We start from the raw sequence: 13,170 nt of genomic DNA, 5'->3' as shown, positions 1-13,170 counted from the left end.
GGAAGACAACAGTGGCGGATGATCGCAGAATCCTTTCCATGGTGAAGAAAAACCCCTTCACTACATCTACCCAGGTGAAGAACACTCTCCTGGAAGTAGGTGTATCAGTATCTAAGTCTATCATAAAGAGAAGACTTCATGAGAGCAAATACAGAGGGTTCACACAAGGTGCAAACCATTAATCAGCCTCAAAAAAATAGAAAGGCCAGATAAGACTTTGCCAAATAACATCTAAAGAAGCCGGCCCAGTTCTGGAACAGCATTCTTTGGACAGATGAAACTAAGATCAACCTGTACCAGAATGATGGGAGGAAGAAAATATGGAGAAGGCTTGGAACGGCTCATGATCCAAAGCACACCACATCCTCTGTAAAACATGGTGGAGGCAGTGTGATGGCATGGGCATGAATGGCTGCCAAAGGCACTGGGTCACTAGTGTTTATTGATGATGTGACTGAAGACATAAGCAGCCGGATGAATTCTGAAGTGTTCAGGGATTTACTTTCTGCTCAGATTCAACCAAATGCAGCAAGGTTGATTGGACGTCACTTCACAGTACAGATGGACAATGACCCAAAACATACTGCGAAAGCAACCCAGGAGTTGTTGTTTTTTAACATTCTTTATTTATATTTCTTTTGTTTTTTATAACATACAAAACAGTTTAGATATTAAAATCTATGAAAAGACAAATCATACAAGGAAATAAACATTATTGTAGGTGAAGAGCCTCAATGCAAGACTTCTATATACAACAGTCACATATGTCACACACAAAAAAGCTATCCACCCAGGAGGGGGGTATGAGATGGTCCAACTTAATGAGTTAGGCCTCATGCACACGAACTTATTTTTTTTCCTCCAGTAAATACTGGCGTAAATACCTGTCCTTGGTCATAAGTATTCGACCCGTATTGCACCAGTATTTACGGACCCGTGCCCGTAAATATGGGTCCGGTGTCACCAGTATTCCACCCGTATTTACGGGCACGTTTTCGCTGCAAAATTGCACTGCACTAATCGGCAGCCCCTTCTCTCTATCAGTGCAGGATAAAGAGAAGGGGCAGCCCTTTCCATAGTAAAAGAAATTCATACTTACCCGGCCGTTGTCTTGGTGACGCGTCCCTCTTTCGACATCCAGCCCGACCTCCCTGGATGACGCGGCTGTCCATGTGACCGCTGCAGCCTGTGATTGGCCTGTGATTGGCTGCAGCGGTCACATGGGCTGAAACGTCATCCCGGGAGGCCGGACTGAAGGAAGAAGCAGGGAGTTCTGGGTAAGTATGAACTTCTATTTTTTTTACACGTTGATCTATATTGTGATCGGAAGTCACTGTCCAGGGTGCTGAAAGAGTTACTGCCGATCGTTTAACTCTTTCAGCACCCTGGACAGTGACTATCCTCTGACATCGCCAAGCAACGCTCCCGTAATTACAGGTGCACACACGTAGTCACCCGTAATTACGGCCTGAAATAGGACATGTTCTATATTTTTCAACGGCATGGGCACCTTCCCGTAAGCATACGTGGCCTATAGAAGTCTATGGGCCCGTAATTACGGGCCGTAATTACGGGCGTTTTTACATTTGTGTGCATGGGGCCTTAGATAACATATAAAAAAAAATAGAAAGTACAATGTCTCATGAGAGAAAGCAGAGTAAAGGATAAGCGTCAATCACTGTGTGGTAGATGTGTGTTGTGCCAGTCTGAAAATCAATCCAAGGCTGCCAAATTTTAATGAAAGTATCATGTCTTCTATCCGCCCAGCTGGACAATTATTCAAATCTACAGATTTGGGCTACCTTAGTTAACCAGAGTTGTAAAGGGGGTGGTTGAGTTTGTAACCAATAAAGCGAGATCAGAGTTTTCGCCGCAGCAATCAGGTGCGTGGTTAAGTTACGCTTTGATAGCTTATACATACCAGAAGGCTTAGAGAAAGCAATCATGTCAAATGACAAAACCAGATCATTACCAATGATCCGCCCAATCATTCCTTCTACCTGTTCCCAAAAGGGGATTATAACAGGGCATGACCACCATATGTGTGTATATGTTCCAATATCCGCTTTACATCTCCAACATTCTGGCGAATCAGCCATGTTATGTCTATGCAAGAACTCAGGTGTTCTATACCATCTGGACAAGAGCTTATAATGGTTTTCTTGAAGGCACACACAATTCGAGAAACCACGTGAATTTCTAAGAATAAAAGTAGTTTCAGTGTTAGAGAAGGTAGCACCTGTCTCCTTTTCCCATGATAAAATAAAGGCAGGCTTAACAGACTCATTAGGGTGTTATACAAATAAGAAATTTTCCTAGTATTAGGAGTTTGCGCTAACAATATATTTTCAGCAACCCAGTAGTTTTTTTTAAGGCAAAGAAGTGGAATATTCTGCAATGGCCAAGTCAATCACCAGATCTCAACCCGATCGAGCTGCATTTCACTTTCTTAAAGAGGCTCTGTCACCAGATTCTCAAATCCCTATCTCCTATTGCATGTGATCGTCGCTGCAATGTAGATAACGGCAACTTTTTTTTTTTTTTTAAACGTTTATTTTTGGCCAAGTTATGAGCTATTTTATATATATGCAAATGAGCTTTGAAATGGACAACTGGGCGTTTTTTTTTCGTTATGTCCAACTGGGTGTGTATTGTGTTTTTAACTGGGCGTGTTTATGTGTATGACGCTGACCAATCAGTGACTAGTCAGCGTCATACACTCCTCAACATCTGCACGTTCCTCTCCTGAAATATTCTGTGCTGCTGTGAACTCTGCTCTTACCATTAGGTAGCTCTCAGTCTGTTACCTCTCCTCCACTCCTGTCCTCAATAACACCTTCACATGATTGGCAAGTCACCACCCCGCACAAGATCCGCACGCTCATCTCCTGAAATACTCTGTGCTGCCTTAAACTCTGTGGACAGGTCAGGATCCTGTTTTTTTAAAATGCGCTGTCAATATTCGGAGAACGTGATTGGTTTATGTGCAGGGTAATGAACATACAGACAAGCAGTAGAAGACTGACTAAGGGCTGAGCATTTCACTGAATTCAGTCTTCTACTGCTTGTCTGTATAGTCATTACCCTGCACATAAACCAATCACGTTCTCCGAATATTGACAGCGCAACCAATCTGAAAGTTTACAGTGCTTGGGAATAAGTGACTGGGGCAGAAGAGGATGGAGGTGCAGCCTTATATAGTGGATCGAGCGGGTTCCCCAGCAGCATTTAAAAAAAACAGGATCCTGACCTGGTGACAGAGCCTCTTTAAGACAAAACTTAAGGCAGAAAGACCCACAAACAAGCAACAACTGAAGACGGCTGCAGTAAAGGGCTGGCAATGCATCACAAAGGAGGAGACCCGGCATTTGGTGATGTCCATGGGTTTCAGACTTCAGGCAGTCATTGCCTGCAAAGGATTCTCTACAAAGTATTAAACAAAAAAAAACATTTTATTTATGGTTATGTTAATTTGTCCAATTACTTTTGAGCCCCTGAAATGGGGAGGCTGTGTAGAAAAATGGTTGCAATTCCTAAAAGTTTCACAGGATATTTTTCTTCAACCCCTTGAAGTAAACCTGAAAGTCTACACTTCAATTGCATCTCAGTTGTTTCATTTCAAATCCAATGTGGTGGCATGCAGAGATCAAATCATGAAGATTGTTTCTCTGTCCAAATAATTCTGGACCTAACTGTATATATACGTGTGTGTGTGTGTGTGTGTGTGTGTGTGTGTGTGTGTGTGTGTGTGTGTGTGTGTGTGTGTGTGTGTGTGTGTGTCAGGGAGGTATGCATTGGCATACATTTGTATTCTTTCTTTCTCAACTGTATGGAATAGCATAGTCGACTACTACCAAATTTATATAGTTTTTTTTTATATTTTCCTACTTTTACAAAGAAATAACGATTTCTTAAAAAAAAAATGTTTTGTCACAATATTCTGAGAGCCGTAACTTTTTTTTAATTTTTTCGTCAATTCAGCGGTATGAGGGCTTATTTTTTTGTGGGACAAGCTGTAGCATTTATTGGTACCGTTTTTGGTACATACGACTTTTATTACATTTTTTTTAGCGCGAAGGTGAGCAAAAAACAAAAGATTCTGGTGGTTTAAAATGATTTTTTTTTACGCCATTCATTGCACAAATTAAATAACGGCATATTGTAATAGTTCTGACTTTTATGGATGCGGCAATACTACCAATTATTTTTTATTTTTTTTGCATTGTGCTTGGGGGAAAAGGTTTTGTTTTTTTTTAACTTTTTATATATATATATATATATATATATATATATATATATATATTTTTTTACACTTCTAAAATGTATTTAACTTTTCTTTGCACTTTTTATTAGTCCCCCTAGGGGACTTGAACCAGCGATCGTTAGATCGCTGGTACAATACACTGCAATACTAATGTATTGCAGTATATTGTCATTTTTACAGGCTTCTGCTAAGCTCTGCCTCTGGCAGGGCTTACCAGAAGCAGTCAGAAGGCAGACCTGGGGGCCTTCATTAAGACCTGGGCTACCATGAAAACTATCGGCGCCCCGCGATTGTGTCGGGGGGGGGGGTGATGGGCTGTCGGAGGGGACCGTCCTCCTCCTTCTAATGGTTTAAATGCCAGAGTCGCTATTGACCCCGGCATTTAACTACTAGTTAAACATCAGGAAGAGAGCGATCTCTGTTCCTGGCCGTTAGAGCAGCGTGTCAGCTGTGAAATACAGCTGACAACTGCAGCGTATGGAGCTCAGCGCTTGAGCCCGCTCCAAACTTCACCCCCCCCCCCGCTCCTTGACGTATAGTTTCGTCATGGGGTGGGAAAGGGTTAATGCTGCATAAACTATATGATCAGCCAATAAACGCTCGTTTGCCCAATCATTGGCATAGTACAGATTGAAGATAGATAGACAGAGTTTCATCTCTATGGTCATCACGCACTGTAGTGAAGGTGAAAAGAACAGAATAAAGACAAACTGATGAGATGAATATGTTCTGGATTGAGGCAGGTGGATAAGATTGATAAAATGGAGAGGACAATGATTTAGAGATGAAGTAAAGGTCAGACACAAGATAAGAGGGAAGGCTGCTGACTATATGATGAAAGGACACAAGAAAGAACAGTCTTTGAAATGAGCAGAAGTAAAAACAGGATACGTAGAAGAGTATTTTTTTAGGACAGAGAGATATTAGTATATGACTTTGTTTTGGAACATTGCAGATGATAATACCTTCATTTACTGCTCACGTTCAGTTTCAGTTAAGCTCAGGAGCATTGCCTGGTGTGAATAATTCAATTATATAATTAACATATTTATAATTAAATGGACAGCAATACACAAGTAGGTGAATACCAAAAACTTTGCAAAAGGATGTCCGCTGAGAAATAGTTAATTGATTTTGCTGCAGCTCTGAACATGAAAAGGCATTAAAAAGACATTGGACTGAAGAAGTTTATAAACACTGGGGACCCAAAAAGATACCATCAAAGTGAGAATCTACCCCGTGTATTAGTGGATTTGAATACACCACAACTGGTTCTTTATGAAGATTCTTTTCAATACTTCTCTTTAATTTGCAATAATTAGGAACACATGCAAATGACATGGGCGATAAAATGAAACTATTCTGTAGATTATAAAGCTAAAGGAAGCCACCAGTTTTTTGTAATTTTTTTTCTATTCGGTAGGTTCCCTGACAAGTAAAGATGGCCATAAACTTAAGATAGCTGTCGGCCGTACGTTCGGTTGACAGTTATTCCTCCCGTCCCCCATGCACATGAACGCTTGGCTCGCTTGAGCGTGCAGGTGTATTAAATTAGGAGAGGGAAATAATGATGGTGGCATGCCTCCCGTGAGAACAAAGACTGAGGCATGTTGAAATCCAGCATGACCGATCCTGCTCTCCCCTAATATCTGCAGGACACCCCCAAACAGATTAGATGGTTCTGCCAAAATCAGCGTGTGGCCGAAGTTCATCTATTGTGTATAACCCCTTTTATGTTCATAATATTTTTACTTTAAATTAAAACCATATTCCGAGCACAGTGGTATATGGACTCTGTCCATACTCTCACTAATATACCCCAACAAATAGTAAGGCTATGTTCATACACAGTGTAATTTGTGCAGTACAATGCATATGAATGGGGTTTTAACATACCCTATTAACACAGAGTAAAAAATCCACAGTGAATTCTTGGCATGTTGCAGATCAGCCCTAACTGTTGTGGTTTTTGCCTCATGCTCGCACTGAAATTCATATAGGAATTCACAAGTAACTGTAATGACGGGGTAGGGAGACAGACAGGTGAGCCCTAATCTACCCGCCACTCAGTCCCTGCCTACTTGCACGGCCCGTCCTAGACGACGTCGTACAACTGGGCGACGGTCCCTACGCTCAATATGCGCACAACAGACAAGGGTACACAGAAGCTAAGGGAAATGGGGCAGTTGCCCACGGCAAGACCGTGAGCAACAAGAGTAGTGAACGAGCCGAGTCAAACCAGGAGTGTACGAGGTACCAAACGCAGAGCATGAGCGTAGTCAGTAAAGCCAGGGTCAAATTGAAGCAGAGGTCAATAATGATAGCAGGAGCAGCAGTGCCAGGAAATAGGAAAGAATCACAGGCAGAGACAAGCAGGAAATTAAGGTATACATAGACCGAGGGCGGGAGCTAGAACCGTCTGGCCAGGCTGTGATAGGTTCTCCCACTCCTGAGCCTACCAGCCTGAGTGGTAGCAGATCGAGTCACTCTATCAGACCTAGGAGCAGGTGCAGACTGATTAACCACGGGCGTCGACAGAAGCTGTGTCAGGCAAATCCTTTACAGTAACACATGCAGATTTTAAGGCTGGTTCCACAGTGTATATTTAGTTGTGTATGAATATATAAGGCCACTTTCACACGGCAGTATTTTGCATCAGTATTTGTGAGCCAAAACCAGGAGTTGGTCCAAAACACAGAAGAGGTGCAAATCTTTCAATTATACTTTTTCTCTGTGCAGGTTCCACTCCTGGTTTTGGCTTAGAAAATACTGATGCAAAATACTGACAACTACTTCTGTGATCGTGGCCCTAGATAAATGTAAGACCAATAGGTAGACTATTAAAGGGGTGCATACACCTTCTAGATATCCGAGCCTGTGTAAAAAATTAATGTGGTGCCTCCGAGTGCCACAGTATTTTCCATATTTCAGAATACGTGAAGCACCATATTTTCTATATCTGCATATGACGGAACGTTTGACAATGTTTTCTGCATGAAAATTAAATCAGAGCCATTTGGAGACACAATATTAGTGGTGTAAAACGGATCTGTACAACACAGACGTAAGCACTGAAATTAATTTCTGACGCTTCCCAATGGTGAGGCTAAATTCCCACTTCTCTATATGGACCCCACGTTCCAGATCTATCCTAAATTAAGTTTAGGACTACTTTTGACACATAAAAAAAGTTGCCTTTTGTAAAGTTTCAAGCACAAACACCTTCAACTCGTCCATCAACATTTTAAGTTTCCTTTGTAAATTGCATGGAGGTCTTTTATATACTTGTAAATAGATCAGTTCTCTTCCTTTGCTGTCACACTCGCTCACAAATAAATGCTGCAAGAAATATTGACCTTGCGTTGCAAACAACATATCGATCCTCATTCCAGCTGCGTCAGCTTTTCCAAATTGTAAACACTGCACTTCAGGCTTGATATCCCGATAGCTGTCAGGCCGGGTCTGCTAATTACAAACATCTCTCTCACATTGACAACAACAATTTTTGACCTGTAAATCTAAAGTGCATTGTGGAAGCAAGAAAAGGTAAAGAAAACTATTTCAAGGAGAAACACAGACCATTAGATGAAGGGAGTAAAGCAATGAAAATACAATCAAAAGCGAACATCAACGGTAATGTGCCTGTTTTAACAATAAACACTATTTCTGCTACAAAGATATATGAACTGTTTTATCTGACCTACTGTATAGATGAACTGCAAGTCTGCCCAGTTTACTTTTTTATTATTTGTGCTAGGAAGACTAAGGGTATGTTCACACGGCGGGGGTCCGTAACGGCTGAAATTACGGGGATGTTTCAGCCTGAAAACATCCCCGTAATTTCAGCCGTACCGGCATGTGCAGGCGCTTGAACGCCGCGTCAATTACGGCCGTAATTAGCGCTGCTATTCATTGGAGTCAATGAATAGCGGCTCCAATTACGGCCAAAGAAGTGACAGGTCACTTCTTTGACGCGGGCGTCTATTTGCGCACCGTCATTTGACAGCGGCGCGTAAATATACGCCTCGTGTGAACAGACAAACGTCTGCCCATTGCTTTCAATGGGCAGATGTTTGTCAGCGCTATTGAGGCGCTATTTTCGGGCGTAATTCGGGGCAAAAACGCCCGATTTACGTCCGTAAATAGGCCGTGTGAACATACCCTAAGCCTTAAGGCATACAAGAGGAATGGTAGATGTCGAAAAATTAGTTATGTAATGAAAATACCAAGGTTGATTAGAAATGAACTGTTTATTCAGCCTTACATCAAAATGTTCATGAGTTTGCATTAAGCAGAAAAATTGCCTTCAGACAGTAAACGGACGCTTAAGATTTCTTTCCACAAAATATATCCCTTTCCTTCAATGAATCAAGCTCCATTAATTACATTTCCAAATTATTTCTTTCTTTGCTTTCCGTTATGGATTAAAACTACACTCTTGTGATCTAGACGCCAGATACATCATCATATAAGATTAGAGGCAGGATCAATAGATTGTATAATTAGGCATTTGTAAGCCAGTTGCATATGCCTTTAAGGATAAATATTGTATAGATTTCTAATACACCTCCTTTGACAGGATTTATTTACATATGGATTTAACCTGAGCGCTTTGCCACATAAGCAAATTATACATTCAACTATGGTGGGATGGGTAAAGGACAATGGCACTCGCCAGATACAATCTTACTGCACACTACACCACATTTGGGTGCTACAGTGCAGCGTGATGTTCAACTGTGTGATAGCTTCTTAATACCAATGCGGGTCCCCTCTTACTTTGGGTACTATTATTACAACGGCCATAGTGGTTGTTACTTCCAACATTTGACTGAGCAAGTTCAGTGAAAAAAATGTGTGCAGACAGTTTTAATGATTTCTGGAAGTGCATTTATACAGACTAACCGGGGGCAACAAGGTAAAGACATAAAAAAGATCAAGTAGGCAGGCAGCACCCAATGGGTGAAGATAAATCACCTGTTGGGGACCCTGGGACGATGCCCCCGGTTTGGTGCACACCATAGGTCGAAAAGAATCACAGACAGTGCTGTTCCCATCTCTGCTTTTTATAAGGTAAAAACACAGGGGCAAAAGAAAATAAACACAGGAAGGCATGCTCTTCGTCCTATAATCTCATAAGATGTTTTACTGGGCAGGACTCTGTAGACACGTAATCCATACCTTATCGAATACAGATTTACAATGCTCGATTATGTGTCATTCGCCGTGATACATCCCAGCTTTGTCTTGATAAGTTCTAGTGAAATAGATGGGAGCTTCCAGCACATAACTTTCATGTCCCCTTGGAGCTGTTCGGGATAGGTGCATTATATCTTTCCTTTTGAGAAATGCTCTTTAAAGAACAGGTCAAGATATGAGTCTTTCATTTGTACTTATTTATGGACCTTGCTAACTACTGTAGTGTTAGAGATATTTCTACTGTTGCCTGTGTATACTTCTTTATACACGTTACTTATATAGCGTCAACATATTCTGCGTCAATGTACAATGATTGTTATCACTCACATCAGTCCCCGTTCCATAGATACAAACTAGATTCCCTGTCTCAGACACACACATGGGTTCATTTTTATAGGAAGCCAATTGACCTACCAGTATGTTTTTGGAATGCGGTGGGAAACCAACGCTAGCATGGGGAGAGAATACAAACTGTAGATTTGAATCAAGAATCCTAGCCCTGTACAGCAACGGTGGTGTATATCTTATGGGGAAGGGGCCCACTACACCTCCGATGATCACCTCACCTCATAGGAGTGTAAAAAGCTCAATCACTATGAACAATCCCATAGGGAAACCAAATCACTGCAGTTGCTCTACAGCATTTCCATACAAAATCTTTAAATTACCTACTCTGTTTGCTAAGAATGTCCTGACTGGGTGACATTTATGTATTAAATATAAATAAACCGCACAAGAAGTTTTTAGGAATGATGATTGTAAAGCTAGCGAAAATCTGCAGGGTAAAATAATCCGTAACAACCAAATAGATTGCAACCAACCGTTCCCAGCACAGTTTAGAAGATAAAAGCAAATGCCATTGAAAGCCACTGGTTTCACGGATGCCATGTATTTGTTAAATCCAGTTTTGCTAAAAGAAAAAATTAGGCCCAAGAGGCATATATTTTTGCAGATACTGCTGCTTTACTGTAGTAGTTCTGTGGCTTTGAATGTTTTTTTCACTTCTCAAAATAAGATGTATGTAGCGGTAATGTATTATTGTAGACATTTTCCTCTTATCTTGTCAGCTTTGAGCTTTTTTGTTCTTTTGCTGTGCTGCAATAACAGTAGTTTCATAATCTGTGCGCAATTTTCTAGTACATTATTGTGACACACAGCATAAATACTGGAACGGGGCCATAAATAGAAACAGTAGGAGTGGGATATCCTACCTGGCAAATAAAAACAGATTTTCCACTAAGTGAATATGGAACGACGAAGTACGTATGTATTGGGAAGATATTTTAGGTGCATTTCATGAAGAGGTGTTAAGAGGGAATGTGGAATATTTGTCACTGGAAGCATTGCTTATGAAAAAGATTACAAAGCATAAAAAAAGCATTCATTCAAGTTTTTCTTTCTTTTTGTGATAATACGATGTATGACGGAGATTTTAAAGACCATAAGAGCACATCGACAATGGAAAATCAATTTTAAAAGTCAGACAGAAGCTTTAACGCACACACTCACATAATTGCAACCATCGAAACTAAATCTTCGAGGTGAGGGTTGTGCTCAGCGCCTGAAGATGGTATTGGTGGTAAGTGAAAGAGTGAAGTATTGTAAATCAGAAACTGTGCTGAAAAGACTTCACAAGGGTACATTTTATTTACAGTAATCCGGCAGAATATAATGAGCAAAGAGACACATGAACTGGAAAGCAAATATGCAAATATATAAAATGAGACACCTACTATAGTCTGACAGGCTTAAGGAAATTTCTAGGCAGAAAAAAAAATGTAACGCATAATCTGCATAAAAAAACACACCCTTTTTTTATACTGTTTTTAATGAACAATCATATTTTGTTAAGTTTTTTTTCTTGCACGTAATTTAATGCAGATTCTGTGCCTAAATACTTCTATCTTTTGGGGTATACAGCATTTTAAAGCCTTTCCGTTGACTTCAATGGGAAAATTCGGTACATTTTCCGAGAATTGACATGAGGCTTTTTTTTTCCCAGTTACACCAAAGTGAAAAAAAAACCACACCCTATGCACTAATGGCTCGTACGTATAACCATTAAAGTCAACTAGTAGCTTTAAACATGCGTTTTTTATGTGGATTTATCACCCCGAAATACGTGTTAAAAAAACCATCTTGTGAACATGGACGCTTGCAGAGAAGCTTAAGTTCCATGCGGGTTCTCTGTTGCATTTTTGGATCACTCTCACTGCTAGCGGATATTTTGGCTTCTATGTCAGCAGTGTCTTACATCCTCGGGTGCTTCTGTTTTTGTCTTAAGGCTGCAAAGTCTCTTAGAAAGATAAAACAGTAGTTCACCTGTAATGGAAAAATATATTGTATCTATATTGTGTGGGGGCATCATACTGTGTGGGGAGGCACTATAGGGGCATTATATTGTGTGCAGGGCCATTTTTTGGGCATGATACTGTGTAGGGGCATGATATTGTGTGGGGGGCACTACAAAGGCAGAATACAGTGTGCGGGCATGATACTGTTTGGGGGCACCAAGGAAATTGGATGTGCATGGACAGGGATTGGGCGGAATTAGAGGTGTGGCCTAATGTTAAGAAAAATGATTGTCCCTCTTTGCGATTCTCGAAAGTTGGGAGGTATTCTTCTTGGTTAACCATAACTACTATAACAACTCACTCATAAAATTTGAAACCAAACTTTATACACATTAATATAAGCTCAGCCATAAGCCTGCGCAAACAAGCATTACAATACACTCTCAGAGAGCTATTTTAGCCCTGGTTTAATAAAGAAATGTAACATGAAGAACATGATATAATAAGGGAGGGTGAGACTCGCACTGCCTAGGTGAAGCCTCTTCAGGCTGGTGAGTTAACAACCCCTCATCCCAGTGCCACCATTAAAATCTATACAGGTGGGTCACATAGGAAGATGATTCCTAATGATCTGCCTGTTACTGTGACCCAGAGAAGAATCTCCCCTCGATGCCAGGTCACATGGGTCTATTCCTAGACTCAATGAAAACCTGTTGCTACCACTGGGGAACTTTTGCCCAAGGATAGGGACAAAAAATTATAATGCCATGTGGATTACTCCTGTCCGGGATAACTCCATTCTAACACTGACACCAATGTCTGTGAAACTACATTTTAATCTTTTCTTCACGATATTTTAATGATGATGATAAAATTATATATATAAGTCTATAATTCCTGTCGCCTATTTCCAGCCCCCTTACTGTGAAACTTGCTCTGTCGTGATTTGGCAGGTAAGAGGACCTGATAAACCTGAGCACAATATCTGGTTCTGGTTGGTAAACTTTGTTAAGAGGTTGAGTTAAAAAGGGCAGTTTTTGCAGGAATTTTTTTTTTTAAAGGACTAAAATATTTGGCTGTATTTAAAAGAAAAATGCCTTAGAATCAGTTGTGGTTCCTAATGACAGGGTGAAATGGCTCTTATGTTCCATTATAGTCTATATGTCCACGTTGAAAGTGTTTTAGATGAGACGTGATGCAAGTGTAATAAATATAAATCTACTCAGTATTGTCATATTGAACTCTCAAAATAGTCTGCAAAAAGTAGCATTCACCACATGTATCTGCCAATCGTCGTGATTCTATTCCAATTGCTATCAGAAATGGATAACTACCAGATGATTTCACTATAAAGAAGTAAATTGTTCTGCCAGGAGAAGCCTTTGGATTCTTTGTAAAACAGGATTTTTTTCC

General features: G+C 40.5%; 1 protein-coding gene across 4 annotated transcripts in view; it reads right to left on the bottom strand.

The window, feature by feature from the left end:
- Positions 1-13,170, bottom strand: part of ENOX1 (ecto-NOX disulfide-thiol exchanger 1) — a 686,747-nt gene that overhangs the window by 554,697 nt on the left and 118,880 nt on the right. The window lies entirely within an intron of this gene.

This window comes from Rhinoderma darwinii, chromosome 2, assembly GCF_050947455.1.
Source record: "Rhinoderma darwinii isolate aRhiDar2 chromosome 2, aRhiDar2.hap1, whole genome shotgun sequence".
Taxonomy (NCBI): domain Eukaryota; kingdom Metazoa; phylum Chordata; class Amphibia; order Anura; family Rhinodermatidae; genus Rhinoderma; species Rhinoderma darwinii.
This window is presented reverse-complemented; position numbering and strand designations above follow the sequence as displayed.